Source organism: Macrobrachium nipponense, chromosome 21 (genome assembly GCF_015104395.2).
Source record: "Macrobrachium nipponense isolate FS-2020 chromosome 21, ASM1510439v2, whole genome shotgun sequence".
Classification (NCBI taxonomy): Eukaryota; Metazoa; Arthropoda; class Malacostraca; order Decapoda; family Palaemonidae; genus Macrobrachium; species Macrobrachium nipponense.
The window spans coordinates 52,884,841-52,908,691 of record NC_087212.1 but is presented as its reverse complement, the minus strand read 5'-3'; positions in this window follow the sequence as shown (position 1 = coordinate 52,908,691).

Genomic DNA, 23,851 nt, shown 5'->3' with positions numbered 1-23,851 from the left:
TAATCTTAAATCTATTTAGCTGCATTCTTCTTTTATATTTACGAAAGAAAATGATGTGATTAATACATACATACATACAAGTTGGAATGAAAAGGTTTTAATATCCAGAATAAGGGGCGAATATGGAAGTAGGGGTAGGGGTTGGGGCTCTTCATGCCCGAGGGAGTGAGGAGCGAGGGGGTTTTGGTACCCTGCAGATGAGCCTTCGGGTATGGATATGAAGTGGCTGATGATAGTGCACTGGCCTAATTTTAGAGGGTCCATCCTTAAATCGGTAATCAAAAGAACGAACGTAAATGTGAACATGGTCTTGATTTTCCTTGGCTCCACTACCTTTCAGAGGTAATGCCGTATTGGTGAAACAAAATCAAATCACGAATGCAATGAAGTAAATGCAATCTATCAAAATAAGTTTCTTACACCTACCATTGTTTTTTACCCGTAGCTAAAACGATGTTATGGGATAAATAATCAAAGTAGTTTTATTTCTGGAGAACTGAGATTCTATTTCATGATGCAGCTTAGATTAAAAACAAAGGGCTAGCATAATAGCTATAATAATCTAACGACCTTTGGATATTCGTATGTACGACATGCAATCAAGTGCATGACGACAAACGCGCATACTGAAACGTGATAAAAGGCTACTTGATAACGATCCATTAAAAGCCTCTTGAAAAAGATGTTATTGCAGCTCGAGAATTCACAGTCAAAAAAGGCATCCTTGCGCAACGAGACTTGGTGGTAAGGAGGAAAATGGAGTGCGACCGAAAACATTTCTAGCGGGAAGGTATTTGCGAAACTCTTCTGCAATGCCCAGGTTTCATTGGAATATTGAGGGATCAAGAATTCTCGGCCCACAAAAGGAATGCATTTTGAACTCCCAGAGATGACTTTTCTCGCGATTACGACAGAAGTTGTTCGCATGCCTTTCCCTTTTCTTATTACTGTGGTAGAAAACGTAATATGATATTCATTTACAATAGAAATGACCACCATAATTTTGGACTACACTATTATCCACGTCCTTAAACAAAAATATGAATAGTGTTGTAGTCTCTGAACAGCTTTTTTTTTTCTTTTTTTTTTTTTATAGAAAAGCAAGCAAAGGAAATGAACTGATAAATTCATGGCACAATCTTCAACTTTCAATAAATAAAAAAAAATTTCCCGTAAACGTCACCACACTTAAAATATAACAGTCTTGCTACAAATTGAATTTTTCCGAATCAACTTCCATGCATTTTACTCCGTAAACAATTTGAATTTGATATATATTTTATTGCCTCTTTACACAACATTCATTACATTACCTTCATCAACTTAATTAATACACTTCAGTTTTGTACTTTTACCACGGAGAGAGAGAGAGAGAGAGAGAGAGAGAGAGAGAGAGAGACGTCAAGAGCTTGGCAATTGAAGACGCCAACTTTACTCGACGAACTCGTCATTCACTGTTTGGTAGCCGATTATGAATAAGAAGGCAACTAACTTTAGAGAAAAGCACTATGCTGGATGTAAAGTTAATAAAAATCGGCAATTAGGCGAAACATGTTACGCACATGACTGTTGCTGCAAAAGGAATTCAATGTTATTTGATATTAGCCAAAATGAGCTCTGTAAAGCGATGTAAAAAAAAAAAAAAAAAAAAAAAAAAAAACTTACATAAATTTTTTTTTTGAAATTACCGATGTTAAAAATATTAATGCAATCATAATAACAGTTTTCTTAAAGGAAAAAATAATAGCATGGCTACAGACCTCCAGTGCTAATGTTTACAAACTACGTAATCATTCTGGGAATTTTTGGATATACAAAACTACAATTTTTCCACTTTCGTCTAAAACAATTTTCTCAAGTATTTCCTACTCTATCTCTTCCCGTATTATTGTGGCCTCGCCCATGTCTTGCCCTATCTTAGCTTTTTCTTTTGCATATCTCTAATTCTCTTTGCATTCTTAACATTCTTATTCCCCATGTGTAAATCACTTTTACAACACCAATCTTTTAACCTGTCCTAGCGATTTTGACATTCTCGAACGCTTTCGACCAATTCTCTGGACTCACTTCCTTAAGATAAAGTCTCCACAGATACGTCCATCCGGTAAGCCTTTCTTTAGTCTTTTATTGCTGGATGCAATAACGACCTAGTTCACTGTCTCAAAAACGAGGCTACGCCTTTTGAAGGCGATGGACGTCTTTAGGACCGTTCGCAATAACATAAGCATTACAACCTAAATAGGGAAAAGGTGATACCCATAAGAAATGACAGCAATTCCTATCGTCACCAACGTTTCCTGTCCCATCTTTAAAACTAATGCGGTTTGCAGCAACAATATCTTCGCGACTGAGGGAAGGGCAAGCAAGGTGACATACCCTGAAAGAAGACACAGAATAACGAAACTGTTACTGACGCAAGACAGTCAATAAAAACATGAAGCTTTTCGGCATTTCATTCATTTGTTCGTAGAACAGATATGAATATTCTGTAGTCTGGGTTTACAAATATCATATCAAATGAGTTATGGTATTTTTTTGCGCTGTTAAATATACAAATATAAAGTGTACATATTTTCAAAATGGCGAAAAGAATGGATTTAAAATTAATCTTCATTAATTGACACACAGCGATTTGATATAACTGATTACTGGTGCACTCAATATTCAGAAATATTAGTACTAGTAGTGCTATATTATTTTATTGTAAAATGTTAAATTCCTTTTTACTGGTAGATACTGCGGCTTTGGGCATCCTCCTTAATCAGTACTAGGCCTAGTTTGGTCTCCGAAGAAAATCTAAAGTTCCTGCGAGGAAGCGGTTCTCTCTGAACATTAAATAAGATGTCAGTCTCAGACAAAAAAATTCAGTAGTTCTGTCTATAGTTAACAATTGTACATAAACTCGGAATACTGGAAGCTTCTAAGCATGTTCACTACTCAGCTCCTGTCCAACGGCTGGTGATCTTGACAAAAGATATGACATAGGATTCTTGCCATGATCAAGTACGCTATCACACTTTCCACTGTGCGACCAGCTTATATTTCCCTTATAAAACGCATCTAAAGTCCGAAATAATGGGATAATTCCATATGAAAATCTCATTCATATTCAATAACTCACTTGATCTCCTTCATATTATTTTCGACTACACCCTACTGAAATAACATATCCTTCAGAGGTGTATTTTCGTTCCTGTTGGAGAACAAAACCATTTATCTAGCAAGACCCAAGAATAAGAAGGAAAGAATCACACAGAACGTTTGTTTTCGATCAATATGGAAATAGACAAGGCTCTCCTCGAGGACAGAAACGCTGTTCGTTATCAGTTGTTTGCCTTTTGGCTCTGCAAGTATATAAGCTTAAAAATTACATTCTCTTACAACATTGCTGAAATGTAGTGATGTCTATCCTTAAAGTATGTTTTCTTGAATTCATACATTCCCCATGTTATTTCTGGTAACAAGGGCTTTAATTCCCTCGCCAGACAAGAAATCGCGCCTGGACGATACGGACACATATTCCTGAAAAACTTCTAACTTTGTTTTAATTCAAATTTATTTTTCATATGTATATATATATATATATATATATATATATATATATATACGCACATATATATAAATTTATCAGCACACACTCACACATATTTTATATATATATATATATATATATATATATATATATATATATATATATATATATATATATATATATATACAAACACACATTACGTGTTCCTTCTCGTGAAAAGACTCATCTAGGATATGTTTTGCAAATAAAAACCTATAAATACTTTTGATTATCTTGTATGTTCTATTCCTAGTTATTCATATCAGAAGCATGTATTAAACTAAGTATACTAATTTATATTGTCAACAAACAGGACTTAAGTGGACTTAAGCAAAGGGGATATGGAACCATATTGGGCAATTCAAAGGGGGTCTGGAGTCATCAAATGGTAAAGAACTCCTTATTTATGATAAAAAAAAAATTATCTCAGAATTTTGTTTACGTTTCTATATATATATTATATATATATATATATATATATATATATATATATATATATATACACACTGTATATAATTATGTTTCCATAAGAAAGCGAAATTTTTATCATTCCTTTAAAAAACTTCGCTTTCCTATGATTATAAATTTGTGCGCGTTATTATATATATCTATAAATAAAATAAACGCACACAAATATTATGATCATTCTCGAAACTGACACCAGTGGAAAGTACTAATGTAATTGAGGTATTAATGAGCCTTGTAAAAACGTAGTTATGCGTATAGAAAAACCCCCTGTTACGGAGAAGCCTTCTACTTCCTGGATGAGCCTTTTTAACGGGAGGTAACATGTAATAAATTATATTAAAATCATAGCATTCTTTATTCACTATTGGTGTAAATGATTATTTATCTCATAATATGGGGAATATCACCTCACAAACTTTATACTGTTGTGGTATACACGAAGAGATGTTTGAAATATGTTTTTAAGGAGAAAAACCTAGATGTTTCACTAAGTGGAGTAAAAGTAAAAAGGAAGGATGTCATGTGAAAGAAATTTTTTAGTCCATCCCACAGATGTCAAAGTGGAGAGTTCTTATAGAAGGAAGGTCAAGGTACAAACAAATAACCTGCAATCAAAATTGGAAAACATGGCAACCTAGAGGGTCGACATCACGGCCAAATAAGATGGAATTTAATACAGTATTTGGAAAAGATTAACAGTTGCGCTGTTTTCCGAACATACATTGATTAATACACTAATTGTATTCAGAGTCTGAGGCGAAAATCGAAACGTAGCGACAAATCTCCGCTTTACCCAACAATTTTATCCCTTTATTACAGTTAGTTGAAAAACGATCTTATAAAAAAAATTAATTTTGCTCCCAACTCTAAGGCTGGGGAAGTTAAAAAACTCTTAGGATGGGGAAGTTAAAAAACTAATCACATTCTAGTTAACAAGTCTTCTGTCCGAAGAATTTTCTAATATGAGGTGCTCCAACCATCACTATCTCTCTCTCTCTTCTCTCTCTCTCTCTCTCTTTCATCGAGTGAATCACATGGTGCTAAAGCCAGAGCTATTAAAATAATAAATTTGTATATAGACATTTGATCTTAACTTTAATATAGCTAAAATCGTAAACACAAAAAGTGAAAAAAACGCGCGCGCGCACAAACACACACACATATATAATGCTAGCCTGTTCTCTGAAATTCCACTGCGCCTTTGTGACTTGACGACATAAGTAGTAATAGGTGGTAGATTCTGCCGTGGTAGAGAAACAGAAGGTGAGCTAACCCTATTCAAGAAAAGTCAATGGGAACCGAATGTACATCACCACCTAAAGTCCCCACCCTCCTTCCCCATCCACAAAACCCACAGGAGAAAAGGACGAAAATATATAAAAAAATTTGTATTTGTTCAAGTAATAAAAAATACGTAATTCTGTTTGGAGTAAAGTAACGATACAGGTAAATATCTCATTAAAGAAAATGGCAAACGGTTGCGTACTCGCTTACCGATCTGGTAGCCAGAGTTTGCTCCCAGCTGCAGCCAGCGCGGAATCAGAGGAATGTATTACTGGTGATTACTAATTCATTACTCTATACAATGTGATTCGGATCATCACAATAAGCTGTAGGTCTCGTTGCTAAGTAATCATTTGGTTCCTAGCAACGTAAATAGAAAAATCTAAGCTCAGAGGTCTAGTTAAACTAAGATATACAAAGGGATTTGTGACTGAGAGTAAGTAGTTACTAACGGAAGTTTCTTTCATAACAAAACTTAGCGCATAACAAATATTTGTTCCCTATAAGCGAGGATTTGACAAATATAAAGTGGTAGTTGCATATCCGGAGATAAATGAGAAAGCTGGCAATATATATGCAAAAGAGGTAAGAGCAGAGTAAGGAATTCATACAGGTCAAGGCAATGTCAATAATGTCGGAGAAAGTCATCATAATGGAGGAGGTCAAATTAATGTCATATATATATATATATATATATATATATATATATATATATATATATATATATATATATATATATATACACACACACACATATATATATAATATATATATATATATATATACACATATATATACATGCATATATCTCTCTCGTTGTGCAGGTTTATTGCCGGCGTTTCACATCAGAGCATGATGTACCTTCCAAGGCTACAGAAATGAATAATTTACTCTAAATAAAGAATAAGTCACTAACAAACCACAAAGGGTTTTTTTTAACTCTTAAACCTGCACGTATAAAAGACATGCTTTTACCGCTTCATCATATATAATACAATATGTACTAACTAGACCTGGCAAATAAACTGAGGACGAAACAGAAATAGTTACGATAATCCGTAAAACATAAAGCAAATGGAAGCCTAAGGACGAGCACTCTTTTTCTGACTCATTTAGTGGTAAATTAATTCTCGCTTAACAGGTCTTCTTTTACTCGTTGGATGACATGAGTTAAGGTATCTTTTATCTAATAATCAATCTTCACACAAGGTTGCCTACGTCTTCACGCATCATGTCTCGGACAGTGGCCAGATACGATCGTTATGCTGATTCTCAGGGGTTAGTTTACTGTGAACCATGAATCATCACTGAGTATCTGAGTGAAAAATAAACATTGTAACACAGTTACTCAGACCTGGAGTTTAAAACAAGTAACTAATTTTGAGAGAGAGAGAGAGAGAGAGAGAGAGAGGAGAGAGAGAGAGAGAGAGAGAGAGAGAGAGAGAGAGAACCATCAGCAGCTTTCATGCTTTGGAAAATTGGACGGTAAGTATTTTGTATCATGTTTGCACTCGTAGTAAATTATACCTTTTAATAAACGGAATATCATTTTCTATGCTTGAAAACTGCCTTCGCCGCGAACATTGTACTTTCTCATCTACATTATATGGAAGACAATAAAACGCATGAACAAATGTCTTTACGGTGTCGGTATAAAAAAAGAACTGCGCTGAAATCAAATAGGTGACTATGGCATTTCATTTTACTTATTTTTAATTATTTTGTTTTTGGCGAAAAAAAAATTCCAATAACTCCTCCTAACTTAGAAGTTATGAACATAGGCATCTGAGAAATATGATTTGCAAGAAAGCTAATTAATGCTATACCTATTGCAAATCATTCACTGAATCTCCATCAAACTCGTACAAGCATTCTACCATACAGATGACATTAACTGGATACACATAAATGTTACATTAGCATGGCAACAAATTATCCAGAAATGTAGACCATTTGGTGCTCAGGCCATAGAAATTCATTTTGCAGGATCTCATTTGGAAAAGTAATTTCACCTCGTGAAATTTCAAGCGTGGCCAATTGGAATGAACGCCAATGTGGGTTTTTCAATTAACACCTTTAATTAACTTTTTCCAAAAATAAATTTGCTATAAAGAATAATAAAAAAGAAGGATTACAGACAGAAAAAAACAACCATCAGTATATTCTGATTACGAATTAAGTGACTTGAAACATCACTACCCAGCATACATCAAGTTACTGGAACAAAAATTTCAATTTTTAAACAAGGAGCACAATATAAATCTGAAAAGTTTTCAAACTTGAATAGTATTAAGCTTATAAAATTATATTTTCAAGATATTGTCTAATAGTTACACATTCAGTGTTATTGCAACACGAGATTATACTCTGAAAATCAAAGGATAAATTATGAACACAATTATAATCTACCCAAGAAAATAAAAGTAACCAAGAAAAATTCATAAGGATGAGCGGATTACATCAAGAGCTCTGAGGGAAGAGGAGGTTGTAAATTGTTGAAATATTTGTAGCAACAATCCTTAATCCTTAACTAGTCATCCTTAACAAAGCTAACGTACATTTTTATGCAACACTGGCAATTTAAATAAGGCTTTCGATTATGCAATTCAGATTAATTATATATGACAACATGAACCCTTGGCCTAGTACTCAAGGTACCATTTGCCCAACGTTTTATAATAGGTAAACGAACATTCGTCCTTAGAAGTGACATGGAGAGTTTTCCTATTATCAAGTTTACCGGATTTACTTGTTCATAAATACATTTTATTTTTCATATGAAGACGACTATCATCAAGTCCCTTCTAACAACTCCTTCAATGTGCTGGACTATTAGGAATTCTGGGGCAGGTACATCTCACAAGTAATTAACAGCTACATGGAAAGGAAAAGTGATATTAAAGGACACATTAGATAAATATAAATAGTGATAAATATGGGAACTTTTCCTTCCTCCTCTCGTCCACTGCAAGTATTATATCTATGGCTAAAATAAACATTTCGTCCAAACAGGGTTAACAAGGAGTAATGTTTAAATGGAAGATAAAAGAGTAATCATTAGGTAAGAGGCGACACTATATATATATATATATATATATATATTATATATATATATATATATATATATATATATATATATATATATATATATATATATATATATATATATATATATATATATATATATATATATATATATATATATATATATATATATATATATATATATATATATATATATATATATATATATATATATATATATATATATATCAGGGATATTATGTGGTTAGTGAATTACGTGATGTCAGTTTCTCTGGCTTGGAGACAGAGCGCGCCTAGAGATAGCCTTCTTGGGAACGAAGGAATATGATGTGTGTGCATTATTGGGCCGATGGGTGTTCGAACTGTTACCATGGGCGATCTTAGGGTGTGACAGATGTATGCATCCGTTTGTGCGTACATGGGATAGGTCCAACCGCTCGAGACACTTAGGAATAAGCACACATTCCTTTGAGATAGGTAGGAAGACGGTTCAGAGGACACCAGGTGTTGAGGCAAGGCTCATCAAAGGTATGCCACATATTTAAATGACTTAGAATCAGTTGCCTTTGAAAAGAGAGAAGTGTGAAGTTTATACATTTATTTAACATTGTGTAGTGGGGAATATAATGAATATGTCTCTTTGTTACAGATGGGTCCCATGTCATTATTCTAGAAACGGGATTCTCTAAGTTTGACTGTCAGAATGTAGAGGTCAACAATTTGAGACTTTGGGGTGATTACTTAGGCTAATCTAGGAACTGGAATGATAATTAACAGTTCTTTGTAGGGCAGACCTGTTGTTTAAATATGACTTATTAATAATTTTGTTTCATTTTATGTTCATCTGGTTTGGGAAATAAATAGCATATTTTTGTATTTATGTGAACACATTAGCCTAGTTGACAATGTTTGCAGAGAGAGGCCGGCCACTACCAACAGGTAATATTTGTCATTTGTGTAGTTTTGTTAGGGGGGGGTAAGAGTTATTGGTGGCAGCGTTTAAAAAGCTTCTTATACGTTTTATAGGCTGTAGGTACGCTAACAAGAGACTGGTGGCTAGTTAGACATATATTTTTTAGTAGGAAAAGGGGTTATAATTATGTCACAGGCAACTCGGGGTTCTCTTTACTGATTCAGTGGTTTGGTGTTCAAAGCGTAGAGTCTCTCTCTCTGCATCTCAGATAGTTTAGCCGGTCAGTGATTCGTGAAAACTAGTGTCCTGAAGTTATAAGGGAAAAAGTTTAATTTTGACATATTAAAGTGTTTAGTGGGTGTGGTGAATAAGTTACACTTACGTGAGATGCGTATACAAGTTTGGGTTCCAGTCATATGAAGATGTGAGTGTAATTTTATTGTTGCTTTCTTTTTTTTCCTTTGTTTTTATTCTCTTTTTATTTGTATTTTGATGTCTATCGAAATTCGATGGACATTGGGGAGGTTTTTGTATTATGAGTGAGGTTTTTTGGTTGTTGTGAGTTATGCCCTGAGAGAGAGAGAGAGAGAGAGAGAGAGAGAGAGAGAGAGGGCGAGAGACGAGGGAGTTTGAGGAGAGAGGAAAGAGAGAGTGAGAGAGAATGAGTGAGTTTTTTGAGGGAAGGGGAGACGAGAGAGAGAGGGAGATTTCTTTCTGGGCGTTAGGAAGTGTGAGAGAGTGGGCTAGTTCGCTGAGCAAAGCGCTTTTGCCCTTTTTGTTATCTCCTCCCTGTTTTTTTTTTGTGTTATTTTTGTGTGACCTTGTTCTGTGAATAGTTGTTGTGGGATGTTTACTGGGCGTGGTGCATGTTTGTTTTTTTTGTTATCTTTGGTTGGGGGAAGTTTGCAATAATTTTTCTGGATTGGGTTGTGTGTGTATATAAATACATTAATGTTATTGAGGTCGGGAAATCTTATAGAAAACAAAAGCTCCCGTAAAGAGAGGAAAATGGCATGAACGTTAGTGCGGGCATGAGCCCGTTCAGGGGAATTGTAGATGTGAATAATTATTTCAGCGCAAAAAACATAACGGATGATGTAGAGGCGTTTAGAGAGGCGAAAGCTTTGCTAGATTTCAATAAAGGTGACCTCTCTCATCGTTGCAGAAGTTTCCAATTTGTAAACATTTTTAAAAGCAGCTTATGGCTCAAAGGAACATGGGGATATGGTGAGGGACCTCAGGGGTCCATATAAGATACGGAAGGGCAGAAACAGCCTTGTAGCACATAGTTCAAAACTTTTTGACTCATTGGTAGATTGGGTAGGAAAACTGAAAACATCTAAATGGGCTACAGGAGGTAGTCTCACATTTGACACTTTACATAAACTGATCCATTTTTCGATGCTCTTGCACGATGTACCGAATGCCATAGTGAATGGTTTTGATGAAAAGATTGAACCTACTTCAGACGAAGAATTACTTTATGCCCAAATTGAGAAACATATGTCTAAATGTCCCACTGTAGATAGTACATTTTTTAATAGGACAGGCCCGAGGAATAGGGTGCAAAGAGACACAAAATTTTCTTCTCCCCGTCTGTGTGCAAAAGTTGAATATAACAAAAGATCGATCGATCAAAGGAAGGAATCATTAGACCTAGTGTGTCTCCTTACAACTTTCCCTCGTTAGCGGTGCCTAAGAAGGACGGTTCTGTCTATGTATGCATCGATTTTAGACGTTTAAATGAAAAGACAATCCGTGACTGCTATCCAGTCGCGTGCATACCAGATCTTTTTGTTGAAATCGGGGGACATAATATTTATAGCTCAATTGATTTGGCGCAGGGTTTTTTGCAGGTCACTCTTAGTGAAAGTAGCAAGGAATATACGGCTTTTTCAGTGCCCAAGGGACACTAGGACTTTTACCAGGTTGGTAAACACAGTTTTGTATGGGTTATTAGGTAAAAATGTTTTTGTGTATATAGATGACATATTGGTCGCAACAGACACAATCACACAACACCTGGAAGTGCTTACAGAAGTACGTACTTAGGAGGCTTAGATTAGCGGGGTTGAAAATTAGGCTAGCAAAGTGTTCGTTCTTAAAAAAGCAAATCACATATCTAGACCATGTAATATCTAAGGAAGGGGTTAGAGTAAATGACGATAAAATCAAAGCAATAGCGAATTTTCGCACCCCGATATCAAAGAAAGAGATTAAGTCATTCCTGGGTATTGCTGGTTTCTTCAGGAGGTTCTTGAAAGGGTTCTCTAATATAGCAGCTCCCCTAACTGATGTATTGCGGGAGGACGATTAGTTTCAATGGAAGGAACCCCAATTGGAGCGTTTTTAAAAGCTCAAGGACGCGTTAATGAATCCCCGTTTTGAAGTGTCCAGATTTTAGCAAACCTTTTACATTAGTGACCGATGCCAGCCAGGAAGGTATAGGTGCTTGCCTTATGCAAAAGTTTGATGGGAAATTCCATCCTTTAGCCTTTTATAGCAGGAATTTCAGGACAAAGGACAGCATCGAGATATCAATGGCTACCATAGATAAAGAAGCCTTTGCAATAGTGTCAAGCTTGGTTCATTTTAAAATGTTACTGATTGGGAATAAGGTAGAAGTTCTTACAGACCTCAAGCCACTATTAAATCTTTTTAATAAACCCAATTTGTCGCCTAAAAGAGCTCAATGGTATCTAACTATCAGAGATTTTGATGCAAAGCTCAAATATATAGAGGGCAAATTTAATGTAGTTGCAGATGCCCTTAGTAGAAGTTTATCACAGAAGGAATCCAAGTTGCGCAAGTCACTAACGAGTCAATAAAATGGGATGTGGTTCCAAATATTTTTTAGAAAAACCAAGAGCTTTACACAAGAGTTGCTCATAACCTTGAAGGTTTTCTTTCACAGTAAAATAAAAACAAATTCTTTAAAATGATTTATTCGTACGAAAGTTAAGATTACGAAATGGCATAGATACAAATCCGATGGCTGAAGTCCTGTTCCCAATCGCTAATCATATATTGATAACTACTGCTTGTGGTGGAAAGACCTTCACTCATGGAAATTTTTGAATAACAACAAACTATCATTATCGAGTCCAACAATATTTAATAAAATAAAATTACCTAAGTCAGCTGCGTGAAAAAACCAGAAATTAAGTCAGCGTCTTCCACTAAACCACTGTCCTAAACAATTAACAACTGCCTAAAAATCAAAGAGCAACAACAAAAATGGTAATAACAAAGTTCCAAAAATCATACACCTTTATGGATAGCAATATCAAAACAAGAATCAATAGAAAATTTACAGGTTCTGAAAGCGTGGTGATAATTAAGAATAATTAAAAAACCCCTAACCTAAGCTTTACCATACGCCACAAATCGTAGGAAACTTATTGGGCAGGAAAGGTTCAACCATTGACTCCATAGAAGTGTTGATGACGTAGGCTTCAAAGACGACGACGGAAGAGGCAGCGACAGGTGGGTCGGCAAGAAATGTTACATAGTTAATGTAGATGCTTCTTCAATACACAAAGCATTCTCTTACGAGGGAGTAGAGTTCACCAGTTATCTTCATATATAATCCAATGGTTCCAAGTTGGAACCTGAGCTTGAACTAATTTTCCTTTTTCGTGGCGGGTCGAGGTAGACATGTTTTTCTCTTCCAAGAATCGCGAAATGCAAAGGCCGTTGTCCTTCCATAAAAAATCAAGGATGAGGAGGACGAACTGAAATGGGTAAAAGAGCCAGCAGAGCCATCTAGGTGTTGCGCAATCCTTTAAACTCCCATGTTCCTTTTAGAATTTGTTTAGTATGGCACGGGGGTTTAAAGGATTACTTTAATATGCAAATAATATACAAATAAATTTTCTATAAAATCTTAAACATGTGGCTCTCATAGAGCAAAGGCAAGATGAAGACGAGATTCTAGCAGACGCAAAAGCGTTTCTTAGAGGGGAATTAGTCAGGAAACGTTATAAGTTGCCTTTTTCGGGTTTGGAGTTAGAAGGTAATCTATTGGTTAGGAAAATTAAACATAAATTGAGAACCAGTGAAAGTAAAGGAGAAACGACACAAATAGTAATTCCGAAAGTCCTAATTCCAGTAGTTTTGGATATAATTCATTGCAGGTTCAGTAGTCCACACTTGGGAATAGAAAAAATCGTATAATGAGGTTCGTGCTAAATACATTTGGAAAAACATGGGGAAAAATGTGGAAAATTTTGTGAGAAATTGCACAGTGTGCAATGCATGCAAGCCTGCAAGGATAACTTCATGCAAATTAGGATCGTATCCTATACTAAGTAGACCTTTTCAAAGAATATATATGGATATCCTGGGAAACTTTTGTGAGTCTAGATATGCGAATAATTCATTGTTAATGATAATAGATGAACTTACAAGGATAGTAGAAATTTTCCCACGTAAGCATCAAACGGTTGAAGAAGTAGCTGTGGCTTTTTTTAACGGTGTCATTTGTAGATACGGCTCACCCGAAGTTCTATTGACCGAAAATGGTAGAGAATTTGTGAACAAAACTTTGGAATGTTTAGCGGAAGTCATGGGGTTACAGAAAATAACAATTATTCCATACAGACCTGAGCCTAATGGGTTGTGTGAACGAGCGAACAAGAAAGTGCTCGAGGCTCTCAGGAAAACTGTAGGTGGTAATGATAAGAATTGGGGACAGATATATTGATGTTGTTAGACATAGTATTAACACTATGGTTAGTGATTCCATTAAAATTTCTCCATTTGAAGCTTTGTTTGGTTCCCCAGCACGAGGCACATTTGATTTGCTAACTATACCTCATCATGGGGAGGATACAATCGAGGCGTTGGTATCCACAGCGAGAGAGAGAGACATGTTTGCCTCAGCCGTAACCTTGAATCCGCAACCAGAGAAATGATACAAAAAAGTATTAGTAAAACATCTGATTCCAAGATCAATGTCTGAGACAAGGTATTTTTAAAAATTAACGTGAAGAACAAGCTGAACTACAAATTAGGCACGAAGTTTGAAGGTCCTTTTAAAGTCGTTGAGGAAAAAAATTGAAACAGATTTGTAGTCTTAGAGGAAAAAACAGGTCGGTCGAGATTAACACTTATCTCAAAATTGAAAAGAATTGTTGTGATGATTAATATATTGTCGCGCAATTGCATTTTTTTCTTTTTTTCTTGATGTCTGGTTTTTGCAATTTGGTGGTGAAATGTTTTAACTTTTTTCTCTCTCTTTCATTTTCTTCTACTGTTTTTATTTTATTTTGCGCAAACTGCGGTGCATTGGGGTAAGATTCAGGGGCTAATATTTTATGTGGAAAGTTGTTTGGAAATTTGGCAAATTTTTGTTTTAGCTGAGAAACGTGATGATAAACATGTGATAATTCCTGTGTGTATGAGATTTGGGGCTGAATTTCTGTGGTTTTACGAGCCAAAGAGAGGACTATTGTGGTTCCTTTTGGTGTTGTGGCTATTGGGGGCGAGTAACACTACTGAATTGTGGTTTTATATCATTGGGGTAATGTCGTGGGGGAGTTATGTTTTAAGGACAATTTTTTTTTGGACACCTTGGTGATATCCTGGAGATAAGTTTGTGAAATGTGGTTATAAGGTGTTAGTATAGAATATTTGGAGAATAATGTTTTCTGAGGTTGAAAGTCTGACTAGACAAATCTATAGTGAGGTTCGAAGCACCCGAGGTGTTCACAGGTGGATTTTTGCTCATAATGCTGTGATGAGTCCATTTGCTGATTTTTTCCTTTGGAGTTGATTACTCGGAGATTTGCACTATTTTCGGAGATGTTGATTTTTGCATTCCACAGAGACGCACTATGTAAGGAGGTTGCTTCCGGTCGTTTCTGGTCGATGAGATTGTTGTGGTAGCAAATTCTGTAACGGTACATATTTCATTTTTTGGGAAAATGTTGGACTATATATTTATTTTTCCTCTCTTGGGTGCGTTTGTAATGGGGAAGGTCGATTATTTTTTGTATTACTTGATGTAAATGTCACCCTAGAGAATCAGATAACTGACAGGTTTTTTTCTCCTTTTTTTTCTTTTGTCAGATGCTGAAATACTGCTTAATCATTGCCCTGAGGTTGATGGCCCTCATGAAGACGAAAGTACGTCTGGGTCCTGGAGTGCTTATTGAGGACGACCACCTAGTATGGTTGTCACCTGACAAAGTAACAATAAGCATCGAATTTGAGAGCCTGGGTTCAGACAGATTGGAACTCGAGGAATCGCATAGCAAAGTTGAAGGACTGGTAAACACGTTAAACAAAGTTGAGACGACAAGAAATTTGTCCAAATCACTGGGTCGTCTTTTAGCAGAAATAAAAATATCTGCAAACAGGGTACAAGGCAAGATTGCAGAAACACTCACTTGAGTCCCAGAGATAAAGCCAGCTGGGGGGAGGAATCCGTCTAGAAGACAGAAAAGGGCAGTACAGCTGTTGGTAGCTGGGGGTATGGCTATAGCAGCCATACCTGGAGTAGCAATAACGACTTTGGTGAAGGTTGGGAAGTTAGAGGCAGAGCTGACCAAACATGGTAAAGCTCTGAATTCTCTAAGAGGGAGGAATGAGAAATTAGAAAACGGATTTAATGAGTTGAGGAAATCAAGTAACATATTACACGCGACAGTAAAAGGGATCCGGGAAGACCTAGATGTCACCATTATGCTTTCAACTATACATACTACACTATTGAATGTTGAAAGAGAAACAGTCTTTGTTAAATGAAATTAAAAGCCAAGTAGAAGCAGTTGTAGCAGCTTCACGAGGGAAAATTTCAAGGGAAATGTTGTCGTTGGGAACTTTGGAGTCAACCTATAAGACGAGGCATATGAATGGGGATCAAATATTATTTTTACAGGAGATTTACTGTATAGATACTATGGGATTTTAAAGGTATAGCTATCAGATAAGGGGTTACTTGTTGACATACCAGTTAGTGTTACCATTTAATAGCTATATATTTAGACCATTTCCTAGTACTTTCAAAGGGTCGGTAGTGGTTTGGACAGGGGCAGATTATGTATATATTAGGTGAAGAATTCCAGTCCTCGGAAGTTGACTATGAAGTAGGATGCGTGTTATGATAGATATGTATGTGAGAGTAGGATATTCACTCTACGACATATTGACATGTCAGGCTGTGAACTAGAGTTAACTCACGAGGATTTACCGACTTACTGTGACTTTAGGGAATTCCCTGATCCGTATCAAGTAATATCGACGGAGACAATGATAGCGGTCTTCTGCGCCAGATGAAAGATTTCTACTAAATCCAATGGAGACAACAACTCACTCATTCTACAAGGATCCCAGTTGTTTGATGGTTCCAGCCGTGTTCTCTCGGATTGGTTCATGGTGCTTAGTCTATAACTCGTCCACGAAAGTGTTTATGAAACACTTACATGGAAACCATGAGGCGGTTCAAATTCTGCCTACAGTGGAGACTGTTACAGTCCCGCCGTTGGAGGGTAGTGATGAGGATGAGTTTTTCTTCAATGAACGTTACACAATTCCAGCAATTGTGGTCATGCTCGCTGTCATACTGATCACAATTTGTGCATTAGGAGTTCTTAAACTTCTGTGCATCCAGCGAGGCACAAGGGCTCCAGCAACGGAGGTAGCTAGCCCTAAATCATGTGGCAAATTGAAACATTGTGCATTAGTTGCTGAGGTGGTGTGTGACAGGAATGCACAAAGGACATAGGTGGCCGAGCCATATTCAAGGGATAAATTGATGTGCTAGTGAATTACGTGATGTCAGCTTCTCTGGCTTGGAGACAGAGAGTGCCTAGAGATAGCCTTCTTGGGAACAAAGGAATTTGATGTGTGTGCATTATTGGGCTGATGGCTGTTTGAACGGTTGCCATAGGCGATCTTAGGGTGTGGCGGATGTATGCATCCGTTTGTGCGTACATGGGATACATCCGACCGCTCGAGACACTTAGGAATAAGCACACATTCCTTTGAGATAGGGAGGAAGATGGTTCAGAGGATACCAGGTGTTGAGGCAATGCCCATCAAAGGTATGCCACATATTTAAATGACTTAGAAACAGTTTCCTTTGAAAAGAGAGGAGTATGAAGTTTATACATTTATTTAACATTGTGTAGTGGGGAATATAATGGATAAGTCTCTTTGTTACAGATGGGTCCCATGTCATTATTCTAGAAACAGGATTCTCTAAGTTTGACTGTCAGAATGTAGAGGTCAACAATTTGAGACTTTGGGGTGATTACTTAGACTAATCCAAGAGATTGGAATGATAATTTACAGTTCTTCGTGGGGCAGACCTGTTTTTCAAATATGACTTATTAATAATTTAGTTTCATTTTATGTTCATCTGGTTTCGGAAATGAATAGCATATTTTTGTATTTATGTGAACTCATTAGCCTAGTTGACAATGTTTGCAGAGAGAGGCCGGCCGCTACCAACAGGTAAGAGTTGCCATTTGTGTAGTTTTGTTAGGGGGGGGAGGGTAAGATATATATATATATATATATATATATATATATATATATATATATATATATATTCTGTATATTCTTTCACACTCACATTGTTCTTGTTTCTATCACTCATAATTCATTTAAATTACTTACAAAAATTATTGTACTACAAAGAATCAAAAGGAATTTCAAATTAACAGTAAATAAAGCCTTAGATAACATTCCCAAACATCATTTTGTCTTTCTGGAACAAAGTTATACAAACTAATTGACAATTATCTGCTTATTTTCCCTTGATTCCTCCTCTGTCAATCTCGTTCAAAGGACTGGCAATAAGAAAGGGGAAGTTACTCGGCAAGAGATTTTCCCCTTTTATTTTCCGTTGTCTATCTTACAGAAAGCAACAATCAAGGTAATGGGAATTCTCGATCAAGGATATATTTGCTTCCTCGATTTCTGATCCAAGAGGGATCACTTCGGTAAATTGAATCTTGGTCTCTACACAATTTTTTTTTACTCAAGATAAAACACCAACTCTCTCATTATTAACATTATTAATCTCTTGAAATGTGAACACGTGTGTGATTTGATCCATAGGTGTATAAGATTGGAAATTCTATAATCATATGTAACTGTAACCATATGTTAACTGCACACGACCTAACGCTAGTAATTAAAATAAGGGTTCAACGGACTTTGTCGCGAACAGACTGGAATGCGTAACAACAGTCGCGAGTGTCATGGGGGAACTGTAAGAGATCAGTGAATCCTTTGGGTCGTTGGACGGAAAACCAAACACTGTCGGACTTCAGAGACGATAGCGCGGTTGCCAATTAGTGATTTCTCTCCTTTTTATTAGTCAGGGTCAAAGAGACCAGTGTAACACGTATATGAAATCTTAAAATAAAGCAATCGAACATAATCTAATAAAAGCTCAAAGGTTATCTGATAGTTTTTGGCCCTGAGAGAGAAAAAAATCCACGTAAATTATATTAAGGGACAGAAACCTTCACGACAAATTTCAATGTATATATATGTATGCATACACACACACACACACACACACACACACACATATATATATATATATTATATATATATATATATATATATATATATATATATATATATAAACATGTCTACAGGTATCTTTTTGGATTCGCTTCTCATGATAAAGTCATCTAAACGGATTACTATGAAGCAATTCTTACGCCCACGACAAGTTTGGACCAGCATCAGGAATATCAGAAAGAGGTCCTCTTATCCACTTTATCCTCTCGCGGTTAGGTGGTAACGTGACCGTGTTCTGATACTCAGGATGCGAGTTCGAATCCTTGTACAGGAGTCATAATTTCTTCATAGACTTTCATTTTGGATCCGAGGCTTTGTAGTTACTGTGGTATCCAAATAATGTGAAGAGATTGAGAGTAACTAGGGCTGCTTTATCACTGATCCATTTGTTTAATTTTTAGGGGTGATGTTACAAAAGTTTTAATACAAGTTAATTTTATTACAAAATGCACGTAGTGTCTAACATTCTTAGAGAAAACACTTTCGAAAATTCTCTCTCTCTCTCTCTCTCTCTCTCTCTCTCTCTCTCTCTCTCTCTCTCTCTACTGTTTCATCTCAGATCAGAAGGCACATTTGGTTTTTGACTCCGAAATGAATACTTACTTATCTGAAGCTGTTTACGAATGTTGATGTTTTCCATTTTATTATTCCTTTTATGAGGTTGCTATCACTATCTTAGCTATCTTGGTTACTCATATTGTAAGTAAAATAATTATAAAAGAATAAATTTTTATGCTAATGAGGATTTCGTAAAGAAAAGGAACCGCCTTTCGCAGAAAGGATCCAACTTAGTTTCCGTTCACAGTGAACAGACAGTCCTTGGTTTCTGTGGTACAACAGTGCATTTCGCAAAACATTGTCAATTCCAAACCAAACACACAAATTCATATTCCGTATTGGTCAACTCTTGCTTCTCCCAGCGAAGAGCTACACTGCTTACAACATATGTGAAATCAGTTTAGGGCGGCACAAATTTTGAAAGCTATCCTTTTGTACGAGTCATAAGACACCATAATGCTGGCTTTTACATTGTCAACGCTTTTACATTACCATTAAGGCATTCCAAGCCATATTTTATGTAAACTGCAGTGGCTTGTCGTCAGTTACTTATAGCAGCTTGAATATGAATTTTTCTAAATCATTATATTAATAACAATAATGACGACTTACGAGACACATGGAAAAACAAGGAAAAAGGATGAAGCTCAACCACAAAAGAAACAAAAGACTTTCTTCCAAAAGACTGGTAAGTTATAACAGTCAGGAGCATCACAAGCAGGAGGAGAAATTAAAAGCTTGTCAAGACAATGAAAGGGAGAGAGACAAAGAAAATTACAATCAGAGGATTACCAATCTTCACAAGGATGCGTGGGGAAATGCAGCCTTCCAGGTGCTATAAGCCTGTCTGACAAGTTGAACATATAGATACCCTCTTTTCTAGGAAAAATGTAACATTAAAAAAAATAATACTTTAGTAAAAGAATGGGCCCAAAATATGCAAGCTATACCCTAAACAGGTTTGAAAAGTTCCAATACAAAATTTAAATATAGATGGAGAAAAGACCTTATGCCATGCAAACAATATTTTAGAGGCAGGTTAAGCGAATTGAAATACGTTTCCTCTCCAACACAGTCTGAAGGAACCTCAACACCTAAACACTGATAGGAGTGATAGTTTTAGTATAATTTTCCATACAGAAATTAACAGTGTTTGGTTATATGTATATACAGAAAGCATTCACGGTAGAATCATTCAGATTAGCCTACACGATCAAAGGTGATCAATGAAAAGTGGGAAACAGGAGACTAAGGCTGATCAATACAACGACCGAGAGGTGAATGTGGAAATATGGAGTAATAAATCGTCAGCAAACCGTAGAAATGTAATGTAAACAAAAATTTAATTATTAAATTAAATTTATTATTAAGTTTTAATAATAATATGCATAAAATGGTCATGGGGAACGACGCAGATAATGTGCCTTCAGCAACTATATGTAAATGAATCCAAAGGCAGCTAGCTAGTCTGGCTGACAGAGAATCATGATAAATATGAAGAGCGTCGACACATGATTACGAAAAGAGAAGTTGCCAATACGCAATGACACACGGAAGCCACGGCTGGTAATTGCAAAAATCTGTGATTCATGTTTTATCAACAGACCTGTACGAATAATTGTTGTCCGCAAAGTTGATAAGAAAGCTAAGAAATCGATTTATTCGGTCTTGTTAGTGACTTTAAATTCTTTTTTTTGTATAAATCTGGAAATTAGTCTACTATCGATAATTAAAGAGAAAATTATAATAATCGTTTTCGAATGAAAACCAAACATGTTATTATATAAAAATTCCCGCAATTTTTTTTAAGGTTTTTTTCAAAACAGGCCAGCTCATTCACGCTTTGGCTAATCTAGTAATAGCACGTAAAACCTAAAGTCTGTATTTTCTTTTCTATCATTGACCGAGATTATGTTTTCTGTTTTCCAAATCCACATAGGAGACATTATTTTTACTTATGCCAGCGCTCTAAACAGATTAGCGCACCTATACAAAGGCAAAAGTACTCGTCATTTTCAGAATACTCAGAGATCTTTTGCTTCTGTGGCAGGGTCAAAACAAGATTAAAAATTTAATCTCCTAAGTATAATTTTCTAAATGTGTTTTTGTATGAGAGAGAGAGAGAGAGAGAGAAGATAGAGAGAGAGACGAGAGAGAGAGAGACGAGAGAGAGAGAGAGAGAGAGAGAGAGTGAGAGAAGTTATATATATATATATATAAATAAAAACAGTATAGATATAGAAATATATAATATATATATATATATATATATATATATATATAAATATAGGGGAGACCGGGGATAGTTGTTACGTAAAGTTTTTATTCCCGGGAATTTTCCTGATGTTATTTTTCAGGTTATAAGAATAATATTTATCTCACGAGATGTTAAATTTAGTTTTATATTAAATGAAAAAAATCAAAATTCCCTAAGTCGTCTTTAACCTATAGGAATTTTTCATTTTTTCCAAGATTTAATATGTAACAATCAACCCCACAGTGGGGCAAGTTGTTACTCGGCTGGGACACTTTGTTACATCGATATAGCATCAAAATTGCACAAAGAAAGTCATTTTTAATGACAGGATCATAAAATATCGGTGGCTTTTTAATGAAACATTTCGTACAGCATAATAAAACTGAATGTTCTGCTTGACTGATGAAATGACAATTATAAAACACCTTGAATACTAGAAATGGCAATAAAATAAAAAAACAAATTCCATATTTGTCTCAAATACTTTGATATTTCAAATAATTTCTACCTAGAAGGTAACGTTGATACAAATGTAGAAAATATCACTCTTTCCCTTCTTCTTGAGCACTGTGCAATAAAAATAACCCTTGCCTGCCCTGCACATTTATTATGGCGCCTTAGATAAGGCTTATTTACATCAAATTTATTCTGTTTAGAAAAGTGATAAAAAAGATGAGAAAACTTCACATTTAGCTGCAGCTTGACCTATGAAATTCCAATAAGTGAAGCATCAAAATAAAAGCATGCATTTTTCTTGAAGATTTTCAAAAGGCAGATAAATTATTAATCAGAAATACAATTGAGACATAATGCAGAAAGCATTCTTTTTCCCCACAGCGGTCATGTGCCCGTTTCCTACACTGTGCACTGGATCCATCCTTCAACCGGCCTGCTCCTCGAAAACGGCTCTTTTTATATATAGGAACCATTTTTCAATGACAACCTACAGAATCCCTAAAGGCTTAACTAATTAGTGCAACTACAGGTTAACTTCATAGCTAGATATGTATAGATTACATTTGTGTAGAAAGAGGAAAAATGCAGTCTTCCAAAAATTTACATTGGGTCCCCATTTTCAAAAAAATAAACAAAACAGTCCACTATGTGCACAATTCGTTTCAATAGTAACACAGGAGGAAGAGAGAGGGGCAGCCACCTGGTGTATTGACTAGTACTGACTCCTAGTACTGACTAAAAAAAGCTAAAGATAACAACTAGCCCCGGTCTCCCCTAAACATTGGTAAAATCTAGGTAATTTATGAATTTCCAACATATGGACTGAGGACTTTTTATATTCAAAAATATCAAGCCAGAAATTGCGTTTAAAACCAAATCACTGAGCCATTAAGGAAGCATCTTTGAGATTCGAATTTGATTGAATATCCTTGGATTTGAATTATAACCTACAAACGCCATTTATGGCAGCATTTCCGCGGATCTTCCCTGACAAAAGAAAACAAAGAAATTCTATTCAAACCATATGAAAATGATGTTTAATTTATTCTATTATCACTGCCTTATTAGTATCCACTCATGATATCATTACCCACACTTCTCTCTAGGATTCACCTAAGGAACGTCTGTTTAAGATCTTACAGACGAGCTGATTTTTGTGAGCTCATGTGCGTACGTTGTTTATAAGTAAACATTCAAGTTTGACAGCAGGGGGGTAATTAACAGATTCGGGAATAAGGAAGAAATAAAACTAGCGTCGATAAAAATATTAGACATTTCAGAGTAAAAGCAAAGCACCAGGGTACATCTGACTCCAGTCGAACTCGCCTCTGGAAAAATTCCTACCATTCTTTCAGACAGATAAATAGGGACTTTAATCCTAGGACAGCTCTTCAATGGAGAAAAATCCAAGGGTTTAATATTACATGGCATGAGCTTTACGGCAAGACTCACAAGCGCACGTGTGTGTGTGTGTGTGTGTGTGTGCGATCGTGAGAGAGAGAGAGAGAGAGAGATGTTACATCTTTTACACTATCTCCCAACTGCTTTATCAACGACATTCGACAATGTTCAATAAGCCCGTTAAACAATAAAAAAATGAGCAAACATTTCAAATGCATAACATACCAGACTAAATGATGCCAGTATCTCGGAAATGTCAAAGTTAAATGCAAAGCGGATATTGAAATTATGAAAAGGAAGTAAAATGCAATTCAGCAACACACCAAAGCGTGCTGACTTTTCAAGCTACCTATCA